The 21,507-nt window shown below is 42.0% G+C and overlaps 2 long non-coding RNA genes across 7 annotated transcripts in view; one reads left to right on the forward strand and one right to left on the reverse strand.

Annotated features, from left to right (window-relative positions):
• Positions 1 to 4,220: 4,220 nt before the first annotated feature.
• The window catches only part of LOC137853840 (uncharacterized), a 60,144-nt gene continuing 42,857 nt past the window's right edge, over positions 4,221 to 21,507 (reverse strand). For 3 of the 6 annotated variants that reach the window (XR_011094759.1, XR_011094758.1, XR_011094757.1), the window contains 4 exons: positions 16,629 to 16,742; positions 15,144 to 15,248; positions 13,372 to 13,602; positions 10,945 to 13,209 (listed from right to left, as the gene is read on the reverse strand). This is a non-coding gene — a long non-coding RNA (uncharacterized lncRNA). Of the gene's footprint in view, positions 6,191 to 8,189; positions 8,266 to 10,740; positions 10,917 to 10,939; positions 13,210 to 13,371; positions 13,603 to 15,143; positions 15,249 to 16,628; positions 16,743 to 21,507 lie in introns of those variants that run through there. The other 3 variants (XR_011094756.1, XR_011094754.1, XR_011094755.1) reach the window with 3 other exon arrangements.
• Positions 12,754 to 21,181, forward strand: LOC137853844 (uncharacterized). Its single transcript, XR_011094765.1, has 3 exons — positions 12,754 to 12,893; positions 20,084 to 20,227; positions 20,861 to 21,181. It is a non-coding gene; the product is annotated as an uncharacterized lncRNA (long non-coding RNA).

A 21,507-nucleotide genomic window follows, 5' to 3' on the forward strand; every position in this document is an offset into this window, starting at 1 on the left:
TGAATGAGTGTTGGACTTTTTTTTTCTTACAATAACCACTTATTTGGATGCATTTGTAGCCAGGGTTGTGCTGGTTGTGCAAGCAATAAAAATAATTTGGGGTTCTAGCACTTTGGAGCTGGGCATACAAGGTGAGAAGTCTCTGTTGGCCTTTTTAAGGCCATCTCTGTTGCTAGCAGCCATATTAAAAACAAAGTTCCTTTTTTACAGCACAGTTAATTTGGAGTGAACGTTGAATCTGAATGAAGTACAGCACACGTTTAAGGAAGGGAGGGGGGACAAGAGGAGATGAAGATTATCATCTTTGGACACTTAAAGGAGGTTGCTCATAGACCTAGCAACTCTTACATGCTTGTACCATAAGCTCCTGTTCTTAAAAATCATTATTTCCTTATCAAGTACAGTGGTCTTAGATGGAGCTATAAATCCTTAAGCTTAGTACAGCAACCACCTGTGTGGCACAGTTATATAAATAACGTAATTTATATGCATATTTCACATCTATTAACAGCAATCTTATGTGGCAAATTACATACACAATGGAAGCTTCATATCAGAAACAATTACGATAAACGTAGGTAATGTGAACAACATTTCTTACTAAATAATTCTATTTTAAGGTGTCATAAGCATATATCGAATTGAGAAACTACTTACCAAAAACAGAGAGCAAAGATAGCACTTTTCTTCATGATGTCTGAAGAAAGAACAATATTCCTGCTTTCCTAGAAAGACAGAACAGTTCTAGAGATGCTATCTAAGCTAAAACCCTGCAACACGATGTCTTTACTCAGCCTCCTAAAACAAATACACACATTTAATTAAGTGCACTTGAAGATAAATGGTTTAACAGCTGTCTAGGGAGATTTCTCTGTTAATAAGTAGGAAAGTGCAAAATTGCTGAGGCAGATGGTGAGTCAGAGTTCTTAAAAAATAAAAAGAATTTGTGTGCTAGTTGTAGCTTGTACATTTCAGGTAATGCACAAGTCATATATATAGGTAGTATATTCCATTTCATATGTGTATATAGATACAATATAGAAAGTAAGGCCTTTACAACAGGAGTGCTCACCAACAAAAAAGCTGAGTAAGCTGTTGAAGAACAGCACTATCTCCCTTTCACATCTCGGTAACAGATAATAAAGCCAGAGGGGTGTATGATTTGTTGAAGTTCAACAACATCCCTGTCAGAAACAGAAAGCTAGGAGAAGCCTGTGCATCATCTTCACCTCTTCCTAGTCTGTGATCTCAGGGAACTAGAATTAGTTTTCCCCATGGGAGAACACAGCTGGCTTTGCATTACTGTATGCTATATTTGTAGTTGAGATAAAGTATCTAGATTGTCCGCTTTGACCTTACAAAATACTGCTTCATCTAGCAGGTAAAGAGAATACTTAAACTGGTTCTTGAACCGCTCATAAACTGAGCTGTTGGTTGTTAGTCCATCTAGAGACCACAGTTTGAATACAAAGGAGAAAAATCTTAACTGCTTATCCAGTACCTGACAGAATATTAAAGACAAAAATGCCTACAGCAACAGTTTTGTTTGCAAACTCATACAAACTTTAGTACCTCTTTTGGTTAGTCATCCATAACCTCAGAAAATCTTGGATTCATTACAAAGTGATTACAGATTTACAAATCCTGATCTCATCTAAACCCAGACATGAATACAGACTGGGTGGAGAACTCGGTGAGAGCAGAGCAGCCCTGCAGAAAAGGGCTGCTGGGAGTTCCAGTGGACAAAAGGCTTGACACGAGCCAGCAGTGCGCTTGCAGCCCAGAAGGCCAACTGCATCCTGGGCTGCACCACCAGAGGAGAGGGCAGCAGGTCAAGGCAGGGATTGTCCCCCTCTGCTCTGCCCTTGTGAGGCCTCAGCTGGAGTGCTGCATCCAGTTCCGGGGCCTCCAGCACAAGGAGGACATGGGTCTGTGAGAGAGGGTCATGAAGTTGATCAAGGGGCTGGAGCACCTCTCCTAGGAAGAAAGGCTGAGATCTGGGGCTGTTCAGCCTGGGAAGAGAAGGCTCTGGGGTGACCTCATTGCGGCCTTTCAATATTTAGTGCTTGTAAAAAAGATGGAGAGCAACTTTTTGCTCAGGCAGACAATGACAGGACAAGGAGGAATGGTTTTAAAATAAAAGAGAGGATTTAGATTAGAGGTTAGGAGGGAATTCTCCACTCAGAGGGTGGTGAGGCACATACAGGCTGCCCAGAGAAGCTGTGGGTGCCCCATCCCTGGAGGTGTTCAAGGCCAGGCTGGATGAGGCCCTGGGCAACCTGATCTAGTGGGTGGCATCCCTGCCCGTGACAGAGGGGTTGGAACTAAGTGATCTTTAAGGTCACTTCCAACCCAAGCCATTCTATGGATCTACTTATATATATATATAGTATATATATATATATATATATACATATATATATAAATAGAACCACGGAATTATATATATATGCACACTAGCAATTCACAAGCACAACAGTAATCCAGGACTCATGTCATCACCAACACAGCCACTAGATAGCGTATCGACACCGTACATTGGCTCTCTACTCCAGCATGTAACTTGGAGCGATTGGGATGTGGATTTCACCGTAACACCAACCCCTACCCCGATTACAGGCAAGGCCTGCTCCTCTGCCTTCCAGCAGCACGCTGCCAGTATGATGCTCACATTTTTATTACTCTGCAACTGTCATAAAAATTGATCATAGCCGGGACCGGGTACTGGTCATTCATTTTCATTGTTTAGGGAGTCAAATCTACTTGAGGTGACAGTAAAACAACTTGCATTGCAATATTGTCAGTTAATAAATAAATAAATAAGTAAATAAATAACCAGAAGGCTTTCTAATGTGAGCACCAGGCCTGGCCTGACTTCTTGACCATCACTAGCTGACCTGTGAGAGGGTCCATCAAGGTTTCAACCAACATTGACGGAGGTCATGGGGTTTTAGCAGAACCTGGAATCTTACTGGTTTTGCATTTGATGCTAGTAGAAACTGGTGTTGTTTCAAGGCATGGTTCCAATGTGGTCTGCCACATACTTCCACTTAAGATAAAGTTCACTGCTTTCTTCTCTGTCTCCCCGAGACAGTGTCACTGCCCACTGCACCATGAAACAGTTGCGTAACATTCAAAGTTTTCAGCCAGCAAATTAGAGTGAGGATCATTGCATATCTTGGTCTGTGTTATATATCCTCACAAAGAATTTGTTTTCTAAATGTTTCATCAGCACAGAGAACTGTGTTGAGTGAGATTTATCACAAGGGCAGTTATTACTGCTGCACAGAATGTTTAAGTTACTTTTTTCTTCCTGTTCTTCATGCTAAATTCTGAACGGCATACTAAATTTTAAGAGCTAAAATGTATTAAAAGTGTCGCTACCTTCCACAGCAGAGCAGCAGTTTTGCAGCGAGGTAGGGGGCAGTGTAACATGACTCAAAGAGTACTGCCAAATATGACATCTTTTAAGAGAAATCAGTACTGCAGTGAACATAGTGTCAACTTCTGCCACTTAATCCAACTCAATGACTGACAGCACTAGGTTTCAAGAAGGCAGATATCAATAAACTCAGAGAGTGTGTAAGGGAGGTCTCATACGAGGAAAATCTAGGGGAAACACAAATTACGGAGAGCTGTCAGTTCCTTCAAGAAATGCTAATAAGAAACCAAGAGCACACTATACCAGTTTGGAGGAAAGTAATGAAATTCAGTGCAAGTCAGCCAATTCGTAACATTTTAATTGACCGCAAGCATGAGGGAGATAAATCTGTAAAGTGGAAACTAGGTCGGCTGTTTGAGAACCCAGCACAATACACCATTCATAGGTGCGTGTGTTTGCATGTCTGCACAGGCAGTAAAGACAAAGCACAAAAGATGCAACTAGCAAAACATATCAAAATAGAAAGTTCGTGAGTAAGGTTGTAAGAAAAAAAAGAAAGTTTGTTTGGACCACAGCTCAAAGACAGGGGATGCTATCAGCAGAGGATGTTAAGGAAGCCAAAGAGTTTAATGTATTTTTTCCCCCTTTTACTGAAAAGGTCAACAGCAAGTGCAATGAGTACCAGGAATAAAGTGGTAAAATCTCAGCCTGAAATATGAGAAACCTGCTTAGAAAATAACCAGATAAATTAGATGTTTTTGTATTGCCTGGGCTTAATTAACTTCATTCTAGGAGTCTTAAAGGAAGGGTAAAGTAATGGTTATAGATGTCATATAGCTATGTTATTTTATTTTATTTTATTTTATTTTATTTTATTTATATATACTTTTTGCAAGGCCTTTAGCACTATTTCCTCATAAACAGGCTAGCGAGCTGTGTTCAAAATTTAAATTCTGCAGGAAGGGGCAGGAGATCGAGTCTGGTAGGGCAGTTGTATCCACAACAAAATTGAATCAAAGCCTATCAAAATACATGTGTTTTGCGAGGTATTCTGTGGAGCTTGGTCCCATCTCAAGTTTTATCTGATGTTTTCATTGAAGGCATAGAAAATGGATGTGTGGAGAAGTTTAATAGAAGTTTGATTATTAAACTTGCAGGGAGCCAGGAAGGACTGCAGATATTATGGATGACAGAATCATGTTTTTAAATATCTTGATACATTTAGAGAAGTCATCTAAAACTGATGTTTTTTCATGCCTAAGCAGAAATACTCATCTATCCAGTTAACAATTCACAAGAGAACAAATGTATTGACTATGGTGGAATGCAAGTTGAACATGAGCAGCAAAGCTGTGTTTTTACATAAAACACCGACATTGCATTGGGATGTCCAAAGAGTCTTTACAACAACTGAAAGAGTCCTTGTGGTCTAATCCCCGCTGTTAACGACTCACCCAGAAGATGGTGTTCTGTTCTGTGTGCTGCGCTCCAAGAGAGATGTGAACTAGCTATCAAGAGGCCAGAGGAGATCAACAAAAATGGACCAGAAGTCCAGAAAACAGGAGAAAAAAAAAATCAAGAACCATTTTTTTGTTTGTTTGATTGGTTGGTTGGCTTTTGCCTAAAGAAGTGACATTTGAAAAGAAAGAAGGTGAGTAGTCTTCAGCTAAAAAGAGTAGCGTCAGTCAGTTCTTCAGTCCCGGAGGACTGCCAGGGAGGACAGACCTGCTGCACTGAGTTCCTGTGCTGTGTGCCAGAGCAGTCTGAAACCAGGAATCTCCTGCTCAGTCCTCTCAGTGTACACCCACTGCCACAGAGGCAAAATACAAAGCCCTACCAAGTTTCTACTGAGCACGTTCAAAGTGTGATTGCCAAGAGCTAGAAGCAAACAGTTTGACCCAGAAGTGGAGGGGTAAAGCTTATCCCTGGCTCCAAGATAATGTTTCACTTAGGATTCAAGTCCTAGCTCCAAAGCACAAAGATATCAAGGCTGCTTCTTCAAAAAGGAAAAAAATAATAAAGAAAAATAATAAAAAAGACTATTAAGAGTTTTAAAATGACAAAGTTAATTCCTAGCCCAGTTTTCAGCAAATAATAAACTATTTTTGTCGGTACTGGGAATATAGTGTAAGAACATCCACAGTTAGTTAAAGCAAAAGTCCATCTAGCAAAACAGATTGTCTCAAATAGTGGTAAAGAACAGATGCTGATGGAATAATACGGAGAAAGTATTATTACGGATAAATGGATATATATATGGATGCTGTAGTGATCCCAGAGAACAACATGAATGCAGTGGTGTAGCACAGCTGTACTGTTTCTAGACTTCACATGCTTCTTATCTAATGGGAGGCTTTCAAAATTGTCTAATGGTTCTGTTCACCTCTGGTTGTGGTTACACTTCAAGAACCACCATTAAAAATTACACAATTTTGAGAAAGCAAAAGCACATATTTTGAAATAAATCCTCTTTAAGAAGAGCAACATTACGCCTCAGAACTTATTTTGTCATAAAACAGAAATAAGTCACACAAAAAAATATTGACTTAAGTGTCATCATCCGTGGCTTGCAGCCACTGGAGACTGACATATTGGCACAAATCATGACAGGTATGATTTCTTGATCCAGGAAAGAGAACTGAGATGAGTAGAATGACATTTGAATGCTGGTCCCTTGGGGAGATATTTTCAGGGAGTTTGCAGAAGTGACTGTAAAACCGTGCTATCAGCCTCAGCGTGGATTGGAGTAGGAGTCAGGAAACACACGGGTGAGGATTTTAGACAGCAGCACACGTGTATAGGACTGGTCTAGGAGAAGGAATGCATATGTTTAAGATACACGCAGAGTTGTTTAGAAACCTTACATATGCCATCATAAATTTATGAACATGTTGGCACTGACTAGCAAAGTAAAGATCTCCAAAGAACACATAACACATATACATACACCGAGGCAGAAACCACTTTCAGTAACCAAATAATTCTGTCACCAGACAGCCTAAGACTACTCAAAGACACCATTTCTAGCCAAGACCAACAGATTTTAAATATTTTTTTGAATCTAGGCAAATGAATTTTCAGGATATGACAAGCCAAAAAGTCTTTAGGAAAATCTCCAAGCAGATGATCTCATTTTTATCCATCATATCTCTTAAACACCTTGACCAGTTTCCTTCAACTCTTCCAAAAAATCTGTCCCAGAATAAGATTATGCCTGTGAAGTTGTAGGTGTATAGGGCTAATTTTGGCAGAGAGAGAAATCGGAATAAAAGCAAGTTTACAATGGAAACTTAAGGACATCTGCAGTTCACTGAATACTGTTCAGTGTGATCTATCTAATGCAAAATCTTTCCATTGTAGCAAAAAAAAATAAAGCGCTTTTATTATCGACAAGGGAAAAGGCTATTTCCCCCATATGAAGTCCTACCTCTGAGATGAAAAGTCCTGGCAGGTCACACAAATATTTTTGCTTCCTCCCACTAAAATGTTTATAGGATCCAGATTCATTTCCTAAGGTCTGGCTTGAGGATTTCTGCAGAGCATTACACCATGTTGGCAGTGCAGAATTATGACTATTTCTGACTGCAGATGTGTCTCTACCACAGCCCTTATTAAAACTGCAGCACGGCATTGACATACCCAACTAGCTTGAAATTAGCCTGATCAGGTACTGCAAACATCACACCAACACCCCTGCAGAACACAGCACAACTGCAAAACCCTCCATAAAAGCTGAGTACAGTAAACAGATATATTTTGCAGGCCATTCTGAACACCGTGTTCCTGGAATAACGTTACTCACTGAACACAAGCTAGCTAGTTTAACGGTGATTTAGGTATGTCTAAGCAAGCTCTAAATCATCTGAAGGCCCTCTAGCATGACTAGTTAAAGGAGAACATCCTGGGTGCTTGTAAAATCTGTCTCTAGATTGTTCCTAGCCAATAGCTCCTACAATTCACGTTGATGTCCAGTTTGGGAAAACAGCACAGGCACACAGATTTTACTGAGATCTGGAAATTTTCTGGCTTGCGCAATGGTTAAGGGAAAACTCCTCTGGGGAGTTTAACGCAAGCCTTCTCAGACTCCTGTGGCATTTGGAGGTCTTTTCGTTTTAAAGCTCCCTCCAATAAAAATATCCGTAGGAAAAGGGAGAGGGCTATACAGGCTGCAGATCAGACAGGACATTTCCTCCAGCACGCAGCTGAACTGCCTTCTGTGGATACTAATCCCAGAAACAACACTTCATCCTCAAAATTACTTTGTGTCCGCTAAACCCCATGCCACTCCCGACCTGCACCAATGCCACTCGTTAGCAAACAGCTTTCCAACACAAGCACCTCTTGATCTTGCAGGGGGGCAAATGGTCTCAATGGACCAGAGGAAAGTCTTCCTAAAAGCCAAACTCACTCATCTCCAGAGTTACCAACTTCAGACTGGTGCTCAGACCAGCATGGAGATCTGAAAACCTGGTCCTGACACCATCTGACAGGGAATGTTGGTCAGGAACACAACGAATGAACAACAGTGGAGAAGCTAAAGGGTGAACTAAGGAGAGCTATAAGCAGTCATACCTACCCAAACCCAAGATGTGCTCCACCACAAGCCATTAGATGCCACCCTCCCAAATTCTGCTCCCAGTTAGTGTAATCTCAGTCTGTTTAAACAACTTCTATCAACAACATGAGCTTCAATACAGGACCAAGTATACCAGGAGACCAAAGTACAGCCTCACGACATTTGGGAAAAGGTTAAAACTGTCAAGAATATCCACCAAGTTGAGAGCCCTGGACATGGAATCCCTTGTACCCGCACTGTTTAGCTGCAACTCCATCTTCTGCTTGAGCACTGACCGCTGGGGAGCATCTAACTCCAGATGGTTTTCCTGCTCTCTCAAGAAAGGAGAAAGGTACAGTTAGTCTCTGAAAATTTGTATTTAAGTGACTTTTTCACTGATACATGAGCTTAGAAATGCCATGAATATTCATTTAGGCCCTTCCACACACAAAAAATCAGTTTGTGGTGACATATGGCAAGGGAAATTTCAGCTCAAGGAGTTGAAGCCTGGCAAAATTATAAACAATCAGAAACGAGGCCTTCTAATGGAAACTGTTAGACAGCCTTAGCTATTGGGCCACTGTCATCTTCACAGCCAGAGAGTGATTTAATCTGTCAGTTATGTGAGCACTAGGAGTGATGAATAGGTCTTTGTATTCATTCACAGCAAGTACGTTCCCAGAATGACATATGATGTGGAGTTTTTTTTGCCTCAAAGTCCACTGGATCTTTAAAGAGTCAGGAGTCTGCTCAACATAGCTTTCCAAAGCAGTGCTACAAAGGACACCATCCACATTCAGAAAGATGGATTCCCAAAGTGACTGAATTGCATCCCTCCTCCCCAGCTTCACTTGCCCGTTGTTGCACAGGCAACTTATGAGCCCTGTGACAACAAAGGCGCCCATTTTTGCCCTGACATCCCTGACAATCACACTTCTTATAATCAGGGCGGCACAGGAACACAAACACAGCTTATCCATGGCTGCCAGCACAAGATAGCACAGCCACAAGGCTCCTCCATGGAGCAAAGCCACTCAGACCTACCAGGGCCACGCTGGCAGCCCACACTTTTGGGACAACTCCACTCCCAAGGGTGCCCTGCTGTGCTGGCAGCACAGGGAGCAGAGCAAGGATACAGGGCTGCCCAAGGCAGGTGACTTCTTTGCAGAAAGACTTCTCCACACTATCAGTGAGCACAATTTTCTAACACCGTTTATTGCTGCAGCAGCACAAGAAGATGGGAAGAGGGCCAGACACTAGTGCTATATTTTTACCTGGTATAACTAAGAACCGAGTATTCTCTATCATATGTTCAAGACAAATCTTTAAATAAAGCTGGTTACAGCTCTGCCAAGGTCTGGTGGATGCAGTAGACCACCCTCCCCCTGGCAGGTTCCTGGGCTGGAAACTGGCTGGCTTTAAGCCCCTGTGGAACAGAGGCACGGGGTGGGAAAGAGTGAGGTTTGACATCTAGTCAAGGTCATTTATTAACTTGGCTTTCCTAATACTAGGGAAGCCAGTGGCAACTAGTCCTAAGCCAAACAGCTTTTTCATTGCCATAGATACAAAAGATAATGCACGCCGATTCAAGCAAAATGAGATGATTGTAAGGCTTCCAAGGATACTTCCAAATGCCAGCCAAAAACTCTGTGAAAAGTCTCAACTGGAGATAGATTACTACATGCTACCTCCCCAACAACCTCTCCTCTCAGAACAGGTACAACTTCCAAATTCATCCATTTACTCACACGAAAAAATGGAGTCTAAAACTGGCCATACCTTGACATGTCCCATTTCATTTTGGCACCACTTTCAAGGACAATTTCTACCATTCAGATGAATACGGCCTATTTTCTTGTGATCAGTAATTTATTAGCTCATAATCCCAGTATGGACAAAGTGCTCAGACTTCAGTCAGAACTTAAACAGCATGAATGATGTTTTTCCTCTCTCTTTTCATTTCCTGAGCTGTTCTTAAACATACATATTCTTGACTTTCAAGGGTGAGCTGATCCTGAGAGGAGGCACAGCAGGGAACAGATTTGTGTGGGTGACTGTGATGGTGGTAAAGGATTTGGAAGGGATAGGGCACAGCTGACTCCACCAGGCTTGTGTTGGAGAAGTGAGATTTTATGGCCATAGCACAAAGGTACCACTCCTTGCTGTGCTGCTGGTGTCCCTGGTGTCCTACACCAGCAGAGTGAGGTGCCACAGGCAGAGAAAGTAAGGAAATCTTTCCCTCTCCCCTTTACTTATAGGTCACAGGTAGGTTTCTGGGGAACACCATTCCTCTATCCCAGGTGAGCATCTGGGCCCAGGCTCTGTCCATGTCTACTCTGAAGTATCATGAAAGGTTTGAACAGTGTTGCTCATCACTATCCAAAAGCACACCATTCAGCCAGGCACAGGACTGTCCTGGATGGTTCCTTTTATCTTATCCAGCCACTGTCCAAGAAACTGTTGAGGTGCTGGAAAGCCACAGACTACAAGTAGGCTCTTAAATCCATCCCTATTCAATGAAGTGACAGGAATGAACTGATCAGAGCTAAGTTCATGCTTAAGTGCTTCACTGAAGGGCATAAACCTTGAACTGAGGCAGTTATCCGAGGACAGTAGATAAGGAGTGGGGGAACATTCACCTACAGGCAGTATTCTGGAGGCACAGGATGGGGTTTGCTGTCCAACATGAGCGAAGCCAGCTGCATTTGGGAACTAGCAGTCCTAGAGAAGCTAGACTGGAACTATTCACATGGGTCACATTTGCCTTTTAAATAGTGCAGAGAAAGATCACGCAGTACGGTACCTGTGAAGATGCAAGTCACTTCAAGTGGTTAATAGGTTCATTGAACAACAATCAACCCAGATAATTAGAGAGAAAGTACCAGCTTCTCAGTGTATTCTCTCCTTTTGATAGACAGCTCCCAGAAGTCAGGCATGATTTTCATAAGGCGAGATAATAAGCTGTCAGTTGTACGAAGCCTAGAGTGAACCACACAGAAAAATCAACACAGTCTGAAAACAAGAAACATGTCAAAATGCAAAAACAGTTTCTTTCTTTAAAAATAAAATGGGAGTGTGATTTGAACAAGCAAGCTTTGGCTTAGAAGTACTATTCTAGTCATCGACAAAATAGGAAAAAAATGATAGGAAACATTCTGAAATTAACTCTTGCTATGAATTTGCCCAGTGTCATCACTTGCTTTCCATCCTGTGATTTCATCCACAGCTCCTCTTCCTAGTAGACATCAACTTAAAGAGAAGAAGGGGAAAGGGAGATCACAGGATGATGAGAGGGAAGGAAACCGCAGAGGAACAGTACATAACGCTTGTGTATGTTACATCCCATATACCATACATGTTTTGACTCTTAATAAATATGCTTAGTTACTTGCATACTTACATAAGTGACAGGGAAGACTTAGACTGTCATCAGGTTGTGTGAGCGCAGGACGTCATCTCAAACAGCACACGCATGAGAAAGCTCATGTAGCCCATGGCCACTGCCAGGGCACCGGGTAGGCCACAGGGACAGGGATGGGCCAAGGCTGGGCCAGGCTGTGTGGAGCTGGATCCCAGCCCTGCTGGATCCCAGTCCTTGTTGGGGCAGGGGCTGATGGCCCCAGGGCTGAGGTGGGCTCCTGGGTGGGTGGGTGAGCCCCACTGAATAGACAGCAACATCAGGGGCTGGTAGGGCTCTCGGGGTGCTGGGACTCATAGCCCAAAGGCCAGCATGAAGAGACACGCTGTGTAGAGGCAGAGGCAAGCTGTGCTACCTCCGGGTGTTCTGGGGCAAATCCATCCGTGCTGGTGCAGGGAGGATGTAAACTCCCCTGATCCACACGATGGAGTTGTCCCAAGCAGGGAGCCGTTGTTACCCATGAAGAACCCCAGCACCTCCATTCCTAGCAATGAATCAGTTTATGCACAACAGCCTCAACCTGAGTTGGGTGCTGTCCTCATCCTCCACTGCTTCACTCCCACCTCACTCTGGGGCTGCCTGTGACAGGGAAAGGAGAAGGTTGGACAACTGAGGCTATAGCTGCCTTCTCAGCAAAGCATTTGCCTCAGAGAGGACCAGAAATGTGGGTTTATTCAGGTGGAGTACTCTGCATGAAGCCTTTATGTTATACTTTTTTTTTTTCAGCAGTGAGAGTCAAGAAATTGTCAGCAAGTGACAGTTTGGGTTGCTGGGCTTTATTGGTTTTTATTTTTCTCCCCTCAGTGATTTGTGCCAACTGTTACTTCATGCATATGGAATACACAACTTCTAGCCTTTCCTCACTGGTGTGAAGTAAGAGTTTGGCACATGTTGAAAACAACAAGCAGAAATTAACTTGCTCTCTCCCATCTTTAATGTCAATAACCACCAGTAATTATTTGGAGTATTAAACACAGTCATCTTGCCGTCACCTTAATTCTCCACATTAAAAAGGGATTATATAACAAATTAGCCTGATTTAGTCTATCTTCAAGGGACTTACCCAGTGGTTCACTCTTCTTTATTAAATTAGCAGTCGAAGAAGCTTTTGGCTTGCAGACATGTTATGAAATCCTGCCCAAGTTCAGACCACCGGTGTTAGCAATTGCTCAAGTGCTTACTGCTCTGGAACCACCTCCTCAGTATTTGCAGGGCCTGAACTCCAGCTGACCCACCGCACAGGGAAAACACGCTGGTAGACACTTGTAATCTGATCGTCTGACATTTGCCTTCCAGTTTAGAACAACTGATCCCCAGTTCACCAGGGTCATGGAGTCTCTCGTCTCTTTCCTGTGCTTGTTTAAATATAACCCAGCATTCAGATTTGGGTATGTGACAACGAGGTCTCTGCTAATTCTCTCTCTTGTGATGACTTAGCGGGAAGGAACAGTTGCAGAGCACAGCTAGGTGCCTTTCCACCGGCTGTGAGGGAACATCTCTGTTGCTTTCAGTGCTGAGGATGTCTGCTCGCCAGAAGGGTAAGTTGCAAACACACGGAGCATCTTATTCCTCCTCGGCTCACTGTATGCCAGAGAACTAACACTTCTTTCATACAGAATTATACAGAATGAAGTCTGCTGATAGCTAGTCATGTGAAGGCCTGACGCAATGCCCACTGAAGCCAAAGGCTGTTTTTCTTCTGCCTTTATAGGCTTTGGATCATCGCCTTACTCAAAACACTAAACCTGTGAGAATTTCAAGCTTTATAGTCAAAATCCATTATTTTCTGCATTCTTTGCTTCTAGCTGTAACAAGTCCATGTCACCACAATGCTAAATTTGATGGTAAGCAGACCTGTGAATCAGTACAGAAACAACCATTTACTCCCGTTTTTTTTCCCTTCTGTTTCTTTGTCTTCTGCCTTGAGGGTACAAAACCAACTGTTCCAAATAGACCCCTCTCATATTTATCAGACTAGCAATCCATGCCTGTCCTCACTGTGTCTGAAGTACTCACCTGAAGAAGTCCTAAAGGACTGATTGCTGATGACAGCCCTGAGTGCTGCCCACCCTTGGGGATTTCACAGTGTAGACATGCACTTGTGGGAATTTCATGTAGGACTATATTTGGTGGTTAGGTGACCACAGCTTTTGGCAACCACTGTTGGAAGCGATGGACAGGCCAGAGGTGGAGGTTCCTGTGCTCAGTATACTAACGATCCACTTCCCATTCAGTACACAAAACAATCTGAAGAAGAAAATACAACCTCTTGTTTTCAGAGTTACTGGTACTTACAACTACCGATTGCAAAAAATAAATGTTCTAGTTGAATCTGGCTTATACTACTGGGAACAGTTCTTAACTGGCAAGTTTGAAAAGGTCCACAGTTGCTTTAAAAACCCTCCTTAGTGTTGATTTCCATTATTTTCTTATTTAGGCTTTTTTTTTTTTTTTTTTTGCACATGCACTTACCTCATGACCTGTTAACCCACATTGCTTTGGGAAAGCTTAGTTAGGGAAAATAAAGTCACTTTTTCTTCCAGTAGTACCAGTTCCCTCATGATCTGCCTACCACAGTTGTAAAAGTATTGACTTTTTCCACCTGCCCAAATGATCAGTGATACTCAACTGACATTGGTGTTTCCCTTTAAAAAGTCTTTATGAGGGGTGTTTTTTGGATGTGTTTTGTGTGTGTGTGTGTGTTTTTTTTCTTTTTTTTTTTTAATTTTTCTGAAAACCCGATTCTGTCAAATGCTTTGTTATATTCCTAACAACCTCTGACTTCAGAACAGCTGAACATTCTCATGGGAGGAACATATTGTACTATGCCTCAATATTCATCACTCAAAGTAATTAAAGTCACCCGAAGAGAAATTAATTGGTCCTACAATTGCATAAAATTATTGAACAATTAAGTAATAATTCATCTGAAGTTGTTCATAGTAAGAAAAGCTATGTGCAAGCATGCAATCTAAGATAGAAACTCAATGTACTTGCCTAAGGAGTGATGGTTTACAGCAGATAGGCTGGAAAAATCAAAAACAAAAAGCCAACCCAACCCTCAAGTGACAAACCACATGGAGAGCAATAGCGGTTCATGCTGCCTTCGGGGATCTTCACACCCAGAAATGGAAGAATTTGCAGTAATTGTCCTTCCAACCACGCTATTATGTGCAGTGTGGAAACAGCTTCTTTCAAAACCTTTCAAACAAAAAAATATAATCTTTACCCGCTCAGAGCGAGTATTTAAAATAAACAGGATATCTTATAGAAATGGACAGGATTAAAGAATCTACTTATATTGGAAAGGATTTTGAAAGATAATAAACTGACGATTCTATATTTTATTAGTGTATTTTTTTCCCCTAATTTTTACAGTTTCAGGATTTTACAATGCTGTTTTAAACATCTCCAATTCTGCAGACTGGTTTAACGTGACCTATATGTACAACGTCCCACTGGTGATGTGAAGCACATGCTCCCCTGTGCCAACATGCACAGCTTTAGTTCAAAGTGCAGCAGCTTGTACTTTTCTATCTAGTACTTTTGCTTTGGTCCCTGTTGTCAGGCAGTATTATAGTACTGAAATGTAATATTGCAAATATTATATTTAAAATGTCTTCTGTTCTATAAAATGCGCTAGCCCTGCAAAGTGAAATTCTGTTGGAATCCTGATAACAGGGCAAAATAACCAGACATTGGCAATTTTTGTAGGATATTTGTGACTTTCATTTTTAGTCCAGCAGCATGGGCAGGGTGGAATTACTTTGGCAAGCCCACATACTCACCAAAAAACTTCAGTCCCCCAGTACAGTCATATGGGATTCAAAACATCACAAAATACTTCTGACCTCTCTGAGCAGTGATCACCCCTAGTCATGGCATTCTTCAAACTGGAAAAACAAAGAGCAACTTGAGATTTTTTTATTCCTTATTTTTTCTTACAGAACAAAAGACAAACAAAACAAAAACATTTCAAAGGGAGAGACTGAGCCAAGAAGCTACACATTAATATGTCTCCTCGGAGAGATTTCCCACTCCTCCTCTCCCCCCCAAAAAAAACTCCAACCACAATCAAACTATGCGTATTTATCCACTTGAATTTCTTTTCTGCTATGTTTTGCCTTAAAAAGCTACAGAGGAAGGGAAAGAGAGGAAAGAAAAAAGGAATAGGAGACAAAAAAGGAAGAGGAAAATCTCATCCTAAAGCTTTGAGGGACATACATGTATTATTCAGTGAGGAATGTATTCAAAGAAGCTTTGTGGAGTTCCTCACATTAATCCTATTGGCAAATAGTGGGATTTGTGTTGCAGAGCTCCTAAGCTTTCTACAGGATTGCTACAAAACACAAGCAATGGCAGTACTAAGAATAGAACAACTCTGGAAGTGCAGAGGAATGAAACTTAAGAGACTGATTATCAGTTTTAAGAGTAACGTATTCGGGAAGAAGATAAAGTCAGTGAAAAAGAAGGCAGTGAAAAACGGAAGTACAAAACACCTCCAAAGCCATCAAATGCTAAAAGATTCATTCAAAAGTGTCTCTTCCACAGTAAAATATTCCTGTTGCCTAACTTCATTGACAGCACCATTTCCACAGGGACTGGAATCTGATCTAACATCTAATTTACAGAAGCTTATAAAATTTCTTTACTGTAACAGCTCACAAACAATAACGTATTATGGATTTTACATGGGTATTTTATTTTCCCGCAGAAGTCAATAAAGTCGTGCCAGCAGAAATCTTGGCTTTACATTCACATAAAATATTTTATCTCAAAGAGCAATAGAAACCCTAATCAGACTGCATCAGTCTATATTGTTACAAACTGCAATTAATCTGCTCAGACTGAAAAACCATACCAGTTTTTGACTGAAAGGCATGTCATTAAGTTTCTGAGTTGTTTACATGTAATGCAACATGACAGGAATTTGTGCAGAGATGAGAGAAAATGAGCTATTTGAAATTAACTGTTTGGAATCCTGTCTATAGCTGTTTGCAGTCTGCAGTGAATTGGCAGGGCTGATTACAGGGATTTGTGTGGGTTTTGTGAGAGGGTTTCTCATACTGAGTCGTTCTTTAAGAAATGCTTGGTAAAAACTCACTGCGCCTTTGGGTGTTCAGGTCTAGGAAGAGAGGAAGTATGCACTAACACCCTTGGTTTATAGCAAGAGTAAGTAGTAAATCTAAAATAAGGAAATATATGGAATATATAAACCAGGAGATCACACAAATAACATGATTTGTACCTTATATGTGAAGCATGGCACTTACCTCCCCCAGTTCCCTTACAACAGGACACTGAGGCAGCTGATGGAGCCTGCAGAATGGTTTGGCAATGAGCAGCAGTTAGGCACAACGGAACCACACCTGTGACCACTGGAGACACTGTGCAGAAAGGTAGGAAGGAGAAGATTAGACAAATACAGATGAAGATCTGAAAACTTGCTTGTACAGTGGCTTGTTGGTGTTAGTTTGGATGTAGAGAGTCAAGGTAAGCACAGGACTCACGCTCTGTACTCAGGCCTGGGCTGAATTCATGCAGATATATCCCACTTGGGCAAGCTCCCGCAGTGGTGCAGTGTTTTACCTCCTTACCCTAGTGGGTTAGTTCAGTAGGGAGGCAGGCAAGAAGTCTTCACTCTCACAGGAACGACTAGATTTCCATGCAATTATGCTTGAAAACATGAACCATGACAGTTCAGAAAGCAGGAAGCAATTTGAAAGATCCAAGTATTTATTTATTTGTTTGTTTTAAACCTCATACTTGGCATCTTGGCAACCTTCTGATCTGGGGCAGAAGTTTGTGAACAAGGTTTTTGAATGTCAGAAATAAGGTTTGGGCCAAAAATAAGTGATCTTGCATGCCAATTTAGGATACCTCAAATAAATAGCATCAGGGATCAGAGGACAGGTACACAGCATTTTCTGTCACTTTATAACATTTCAAACTTACAGCTTGAAATATTGAGGACCCCTAGATCACCACACACTTTGGAAGTCTTGATTTAAAACCTTTTCTGTGTCAGAAAAGAATCTTCTTCTTCCAGAGGAGAACCTCCCCATCATCTGGGAAAGTACGTTTGATGAGGAGGAAAATTAATTAGACTAAATAGCAACTTGAAAAATTGAATTAATTCTCAAAGAATTAATATGCTTATGGAAAACCAGCTGAAAGTTAGGGCTTCGAATCAAATTTTTTTTTTTTTTTGAAGAGGAAGAAATTAAATTGCTGGTGTTAAAAAGACAAGTCTTGAGATAGATGTTGTCATTTCTTCCACTGGGGAAGAGCTGGTGCTGGTCCCTGATGAGAGCAGTTACCCATGGTGGGTCCCAGTCCAGTGGAAAATTTTGTGACCGCTGCTGGGCACACAAGGATGCTGGGGTTGGGCAAACAAGGATGCCGCTGCCTCCCCTAGCACCCTGACTACCTTTCACACAGGTGCTGTGCTGACCCCCAGCTGCTGGTGGCCTGTGCCTGGTCTCTTCCCGTCTCACCATATATCCAAAATGGCTGAAATCCAATAGCTTCTGAAAATATATCCTCTAAAATAGCGCTTCCTTAAAAAAAAATCAACAGAAAACAAACTTGGACCAAACATAATGCTATGAAAAGCCTTCTCTCTAAATAGTTCCTCTGACGAATACAGTAATGGAAAGAAACAGAGAACATTGAAGCAAATCTATCCCATGTTAATTATGTTGCTTTTTCCCTTAGGAGACAGTGTTGGGTATATGGCAGAACACAAACTGCTGAAAAATAAAATGTGCTGCAGAACTGGAATCTCATTAGTCTCTGCTTAATGTTTAGCCTTTCACTCGCAAGCTGGGAGAGATGGCAGTTCGTGTAGGAAACACCGTGTCTCTGCCAGGCTGTGCACAACAGGGGTAATCAAACAGTCTGCAAGCACTGCACACACATGCACTTGTTCATGCCAAGACCAAAAAAATACTGTTTTGGGGGCACAAACATACAAGCAGCTGTTGCAGCGATCTGAGGTGCTGTTGTTGCTACCTCCAAGCCTCTTTCTAAGTTATCGAGTCATACAGTGATTCACAGAATCACAGAAAGGACAAATAAAACCTCATGAAATGCTGTATTTAGAGTACAACTGAGATATGGACTTTTGTCCAAATCGAAGTACGTTTGCCCCCTCTGCTAGTGGCACTTGCCCAACTAGCTAATGAGACATCTACTTCTTATTCTTTAGTTATAGGAAGCTGTTATATGTATGTTTTATGGCTAACAAAACACCTCTACAACTAAGCTTAACACTTGAAGCTGCTGCTCTCAATTTTGAAACGCCATGTAACACACCAGAGTCCCAACAACATAGTATGAACAGTGGGCATCAGTGACTATGTTCCCATATAAAGCTGATGAAATACCAGAGCTGACCCTTATTTTGCACTCCAGCAGAGAATATTGATGTAAACAGCAATCCAGCAGCTCATCCACTACAGCCTAGAGCCTACCATTGTAATGAAGAACCAACAGACAACGTTGTGCCCAGCTCTTCCCTCAAGAGCAGGCTGTAGCCCAGAGCAGTCACTTTGATCCACCCAGCTGCCATCTGCTTGAAGTTTTCCCTTGCACGCCAAGGTTCAGCTAGGGAACTGGAGATTTGAGAGTCTGGGTCAGAGCTTGTCTGGAAAAGCAGTTTTCAAGGGAACTAATCTCTGACTCTGGTCCAAAGCATCATGAAAGTGTCAAAGGGATCAGGTACCAGTGCTGGGCAGGATAAATATACCAGCATTTATTAGTGATATGAGTCAGCAAATCATTTATTGCCTTGAAGAGTCAACAAGTTTTCAGCTTTCAGACTCCGTGTAAAATTTAACATACAGTCATGAAATGCACTGAATTCTTCAGTGACTCCAGTCATGAGTCAGAGACTCGCACTGCCTCATCCTCAAGCACGATAGCCACGGTCCTTTCATCACCAGCTGTAGGATCTGGCTCAGAATCACAGAATAACCCATGCTGGAAGGGACCTCTGCAGGTTATCTGGGGACAACCACTTGCCTGCTTAGGTCACATTTTTTCAGGGCCTCATCTAGTAAAGATTTGGGGCTCTCCAAGGTTAAAGAACCTACAAACTCTCTGGGCAACTGTTCCACTGCTGCACTACCCTCAGAATGAGAAAAAAAAATCCTAATAACTAAGAGTTTTTATCATTGCGACCTGTGCTTGCTGCCTCTTACCCTATCACTGTGCTGCTCTCAGAAGAATCTGGCTCCACCTTTATGCATGGGCTCGTTCCTCTTGCTGCCCATTTCCTCTCCAAATACCCTCCCATTCTCCATCCTCAGACAAACTAATCCATCCCCCAAAGAACTAAGTCAGGATGACCAAGTTCATCCTTGCTACCGTCCTCCTTCATGATTTGCAGTCTTCCCTCATTGTAGCCACTCTTACTTCACCACCTTGATCACAGAAGAGTTTAAGTTCACCCCTGAAAGAGCCTTCACTTTTTTTTTTTTTAATCAAGACAGGCAATCAGCAGTGGACAGGACAGTGCCCTACAACTGGACAAGCTTTCCTGGAGTCAACACACGTGACGAGGCATTTGGGTAACAGGATCCAAAGTTCCTCAAGCCAGAAAGTTCAGGCCAAACTCGATTAAGCCTTCAGCAGAAGAGGGCACATTTTCCTCTTCATATTCTTTCCTCCAGACATTTCAAATTCCCTTTTTTGTCTCTTGCTCTTTCTGTAATCTGTTCCTCAGCCTGTGTTTCCTAGGCAGCTCAAGCTGGTGGGAGTCATTTCTGCGATGCCAGTGTTCCTTTCATGAGTCTGCCTTAGCTCAAGGCAAAGAGCGTGAGCCTATTTGAGACCGAAATGCTATTCTGCACCACGTTGGATCAACAAGGTACAAATATTCTCGTGTTTTTCTTGTCTTTCAGCATAGCACAAGAGTCCTACCCATTTCATCCTGTTACAAAAAGCATACATGCAGGGAAGCAAAAGCATGCCCAGCACTATCAAAATGAAAGAGCATTCTCACGTGCTGCTTATTGACACTCCAGTCACGATCAGTTTTTGGTGTGTGCGATGAGGAATTCATATATATCAGGAATATCTTTATATGACAGAGTTAGTAGGTTGAAGTTTGTATGGCCTGAGGTAAAAAAAAAATAAAATACTGCAGTAATCTACTCTGAGACTAAAGCGTCACACAGGACATGTTCAAGCCTCGTGCAGACCCCAGAACGGTGTGAGATAAAAAGTACCTAAAGTGTTGCTGCAGATCACTATGTCACAGGCATGTTCCATGTTGCTGAGCCACTAAGATTATGTCCACTTTCCCTATCAAATTTTAAACAGTGACTTCAGATTTTTTAAATATATTTTCAGTGTCTGAACCTAGAATTTTCCACACTTGGGTTTTCAGGACTGTCCTAACCCATATTTTGATCCCGAAATGGAAAAGTTTATTCACTTTCTTTCCTTTCATTACTTAAATAGTTGAAATATATTTTTCTTTCTTTGTCATTCCTTGCAGTTGATGGCAGTAATCAATCAGCTTATTATTATTGGAAATAATTTTGGCTATAAGCCAAACCCTGCATTACAGCCTTGAGGATGTTTCCGTGCAGCATAAGATCTGGAAAGCATTTGGGTGGCTTAGCAGGATTTCCACAAGGCTCCAGAGAGCAGATATTATGGAAACTCTGCAACCTTCTGAACATAGCATGTTCTCCTTCTTTCTTGGCATTTCAAACCTGCGAGGCTTCATGATCAAAGCCTTAGCACACCCCAAATAATAAAGGAATCACCAGACACTCTACCTTGATGTCAGGCTCCTGTTTCCCACGTAATTTTTGGCTGATGACTGGGGTGGAGACACAGGGGTAAAGCAACACTTGAGGAGCATTGCAGAAATCTAGACTGAAGTTTTTCATACTTCAGTGAAGTCCAAGGCCATTTATGTGCTTTGCTGAACACACTAACTTCAGAGACATTAGACTGGGAAGTACATGGAAACCAGCAGGACCCAAAGCATCAGCTCACAATAACCAACCACTGAGAAGCTCACAAAGGACTGGGGCTCACAGACTGTGTCTAGCACCTGCTAGAGTGTTCCCAAGGGTGCGTTGAAGATGAAGATCTCCAGCACTTGATGGCCAGATCTTCTCAGTCTCAGCTCAG

The sequence above is a fragment of the Anas acuta genome, chromosome 3 (genome assembly GCF_963932015.1).
Source record: "Anas acuta chromosome 3, bAnaAcu1.1, whole genome shotgun sequence".
NCBI lineage: Eukaryota > Metazoa > Chordata > Aves > Anseriformes > Anatidae > Anas > Anas acuta.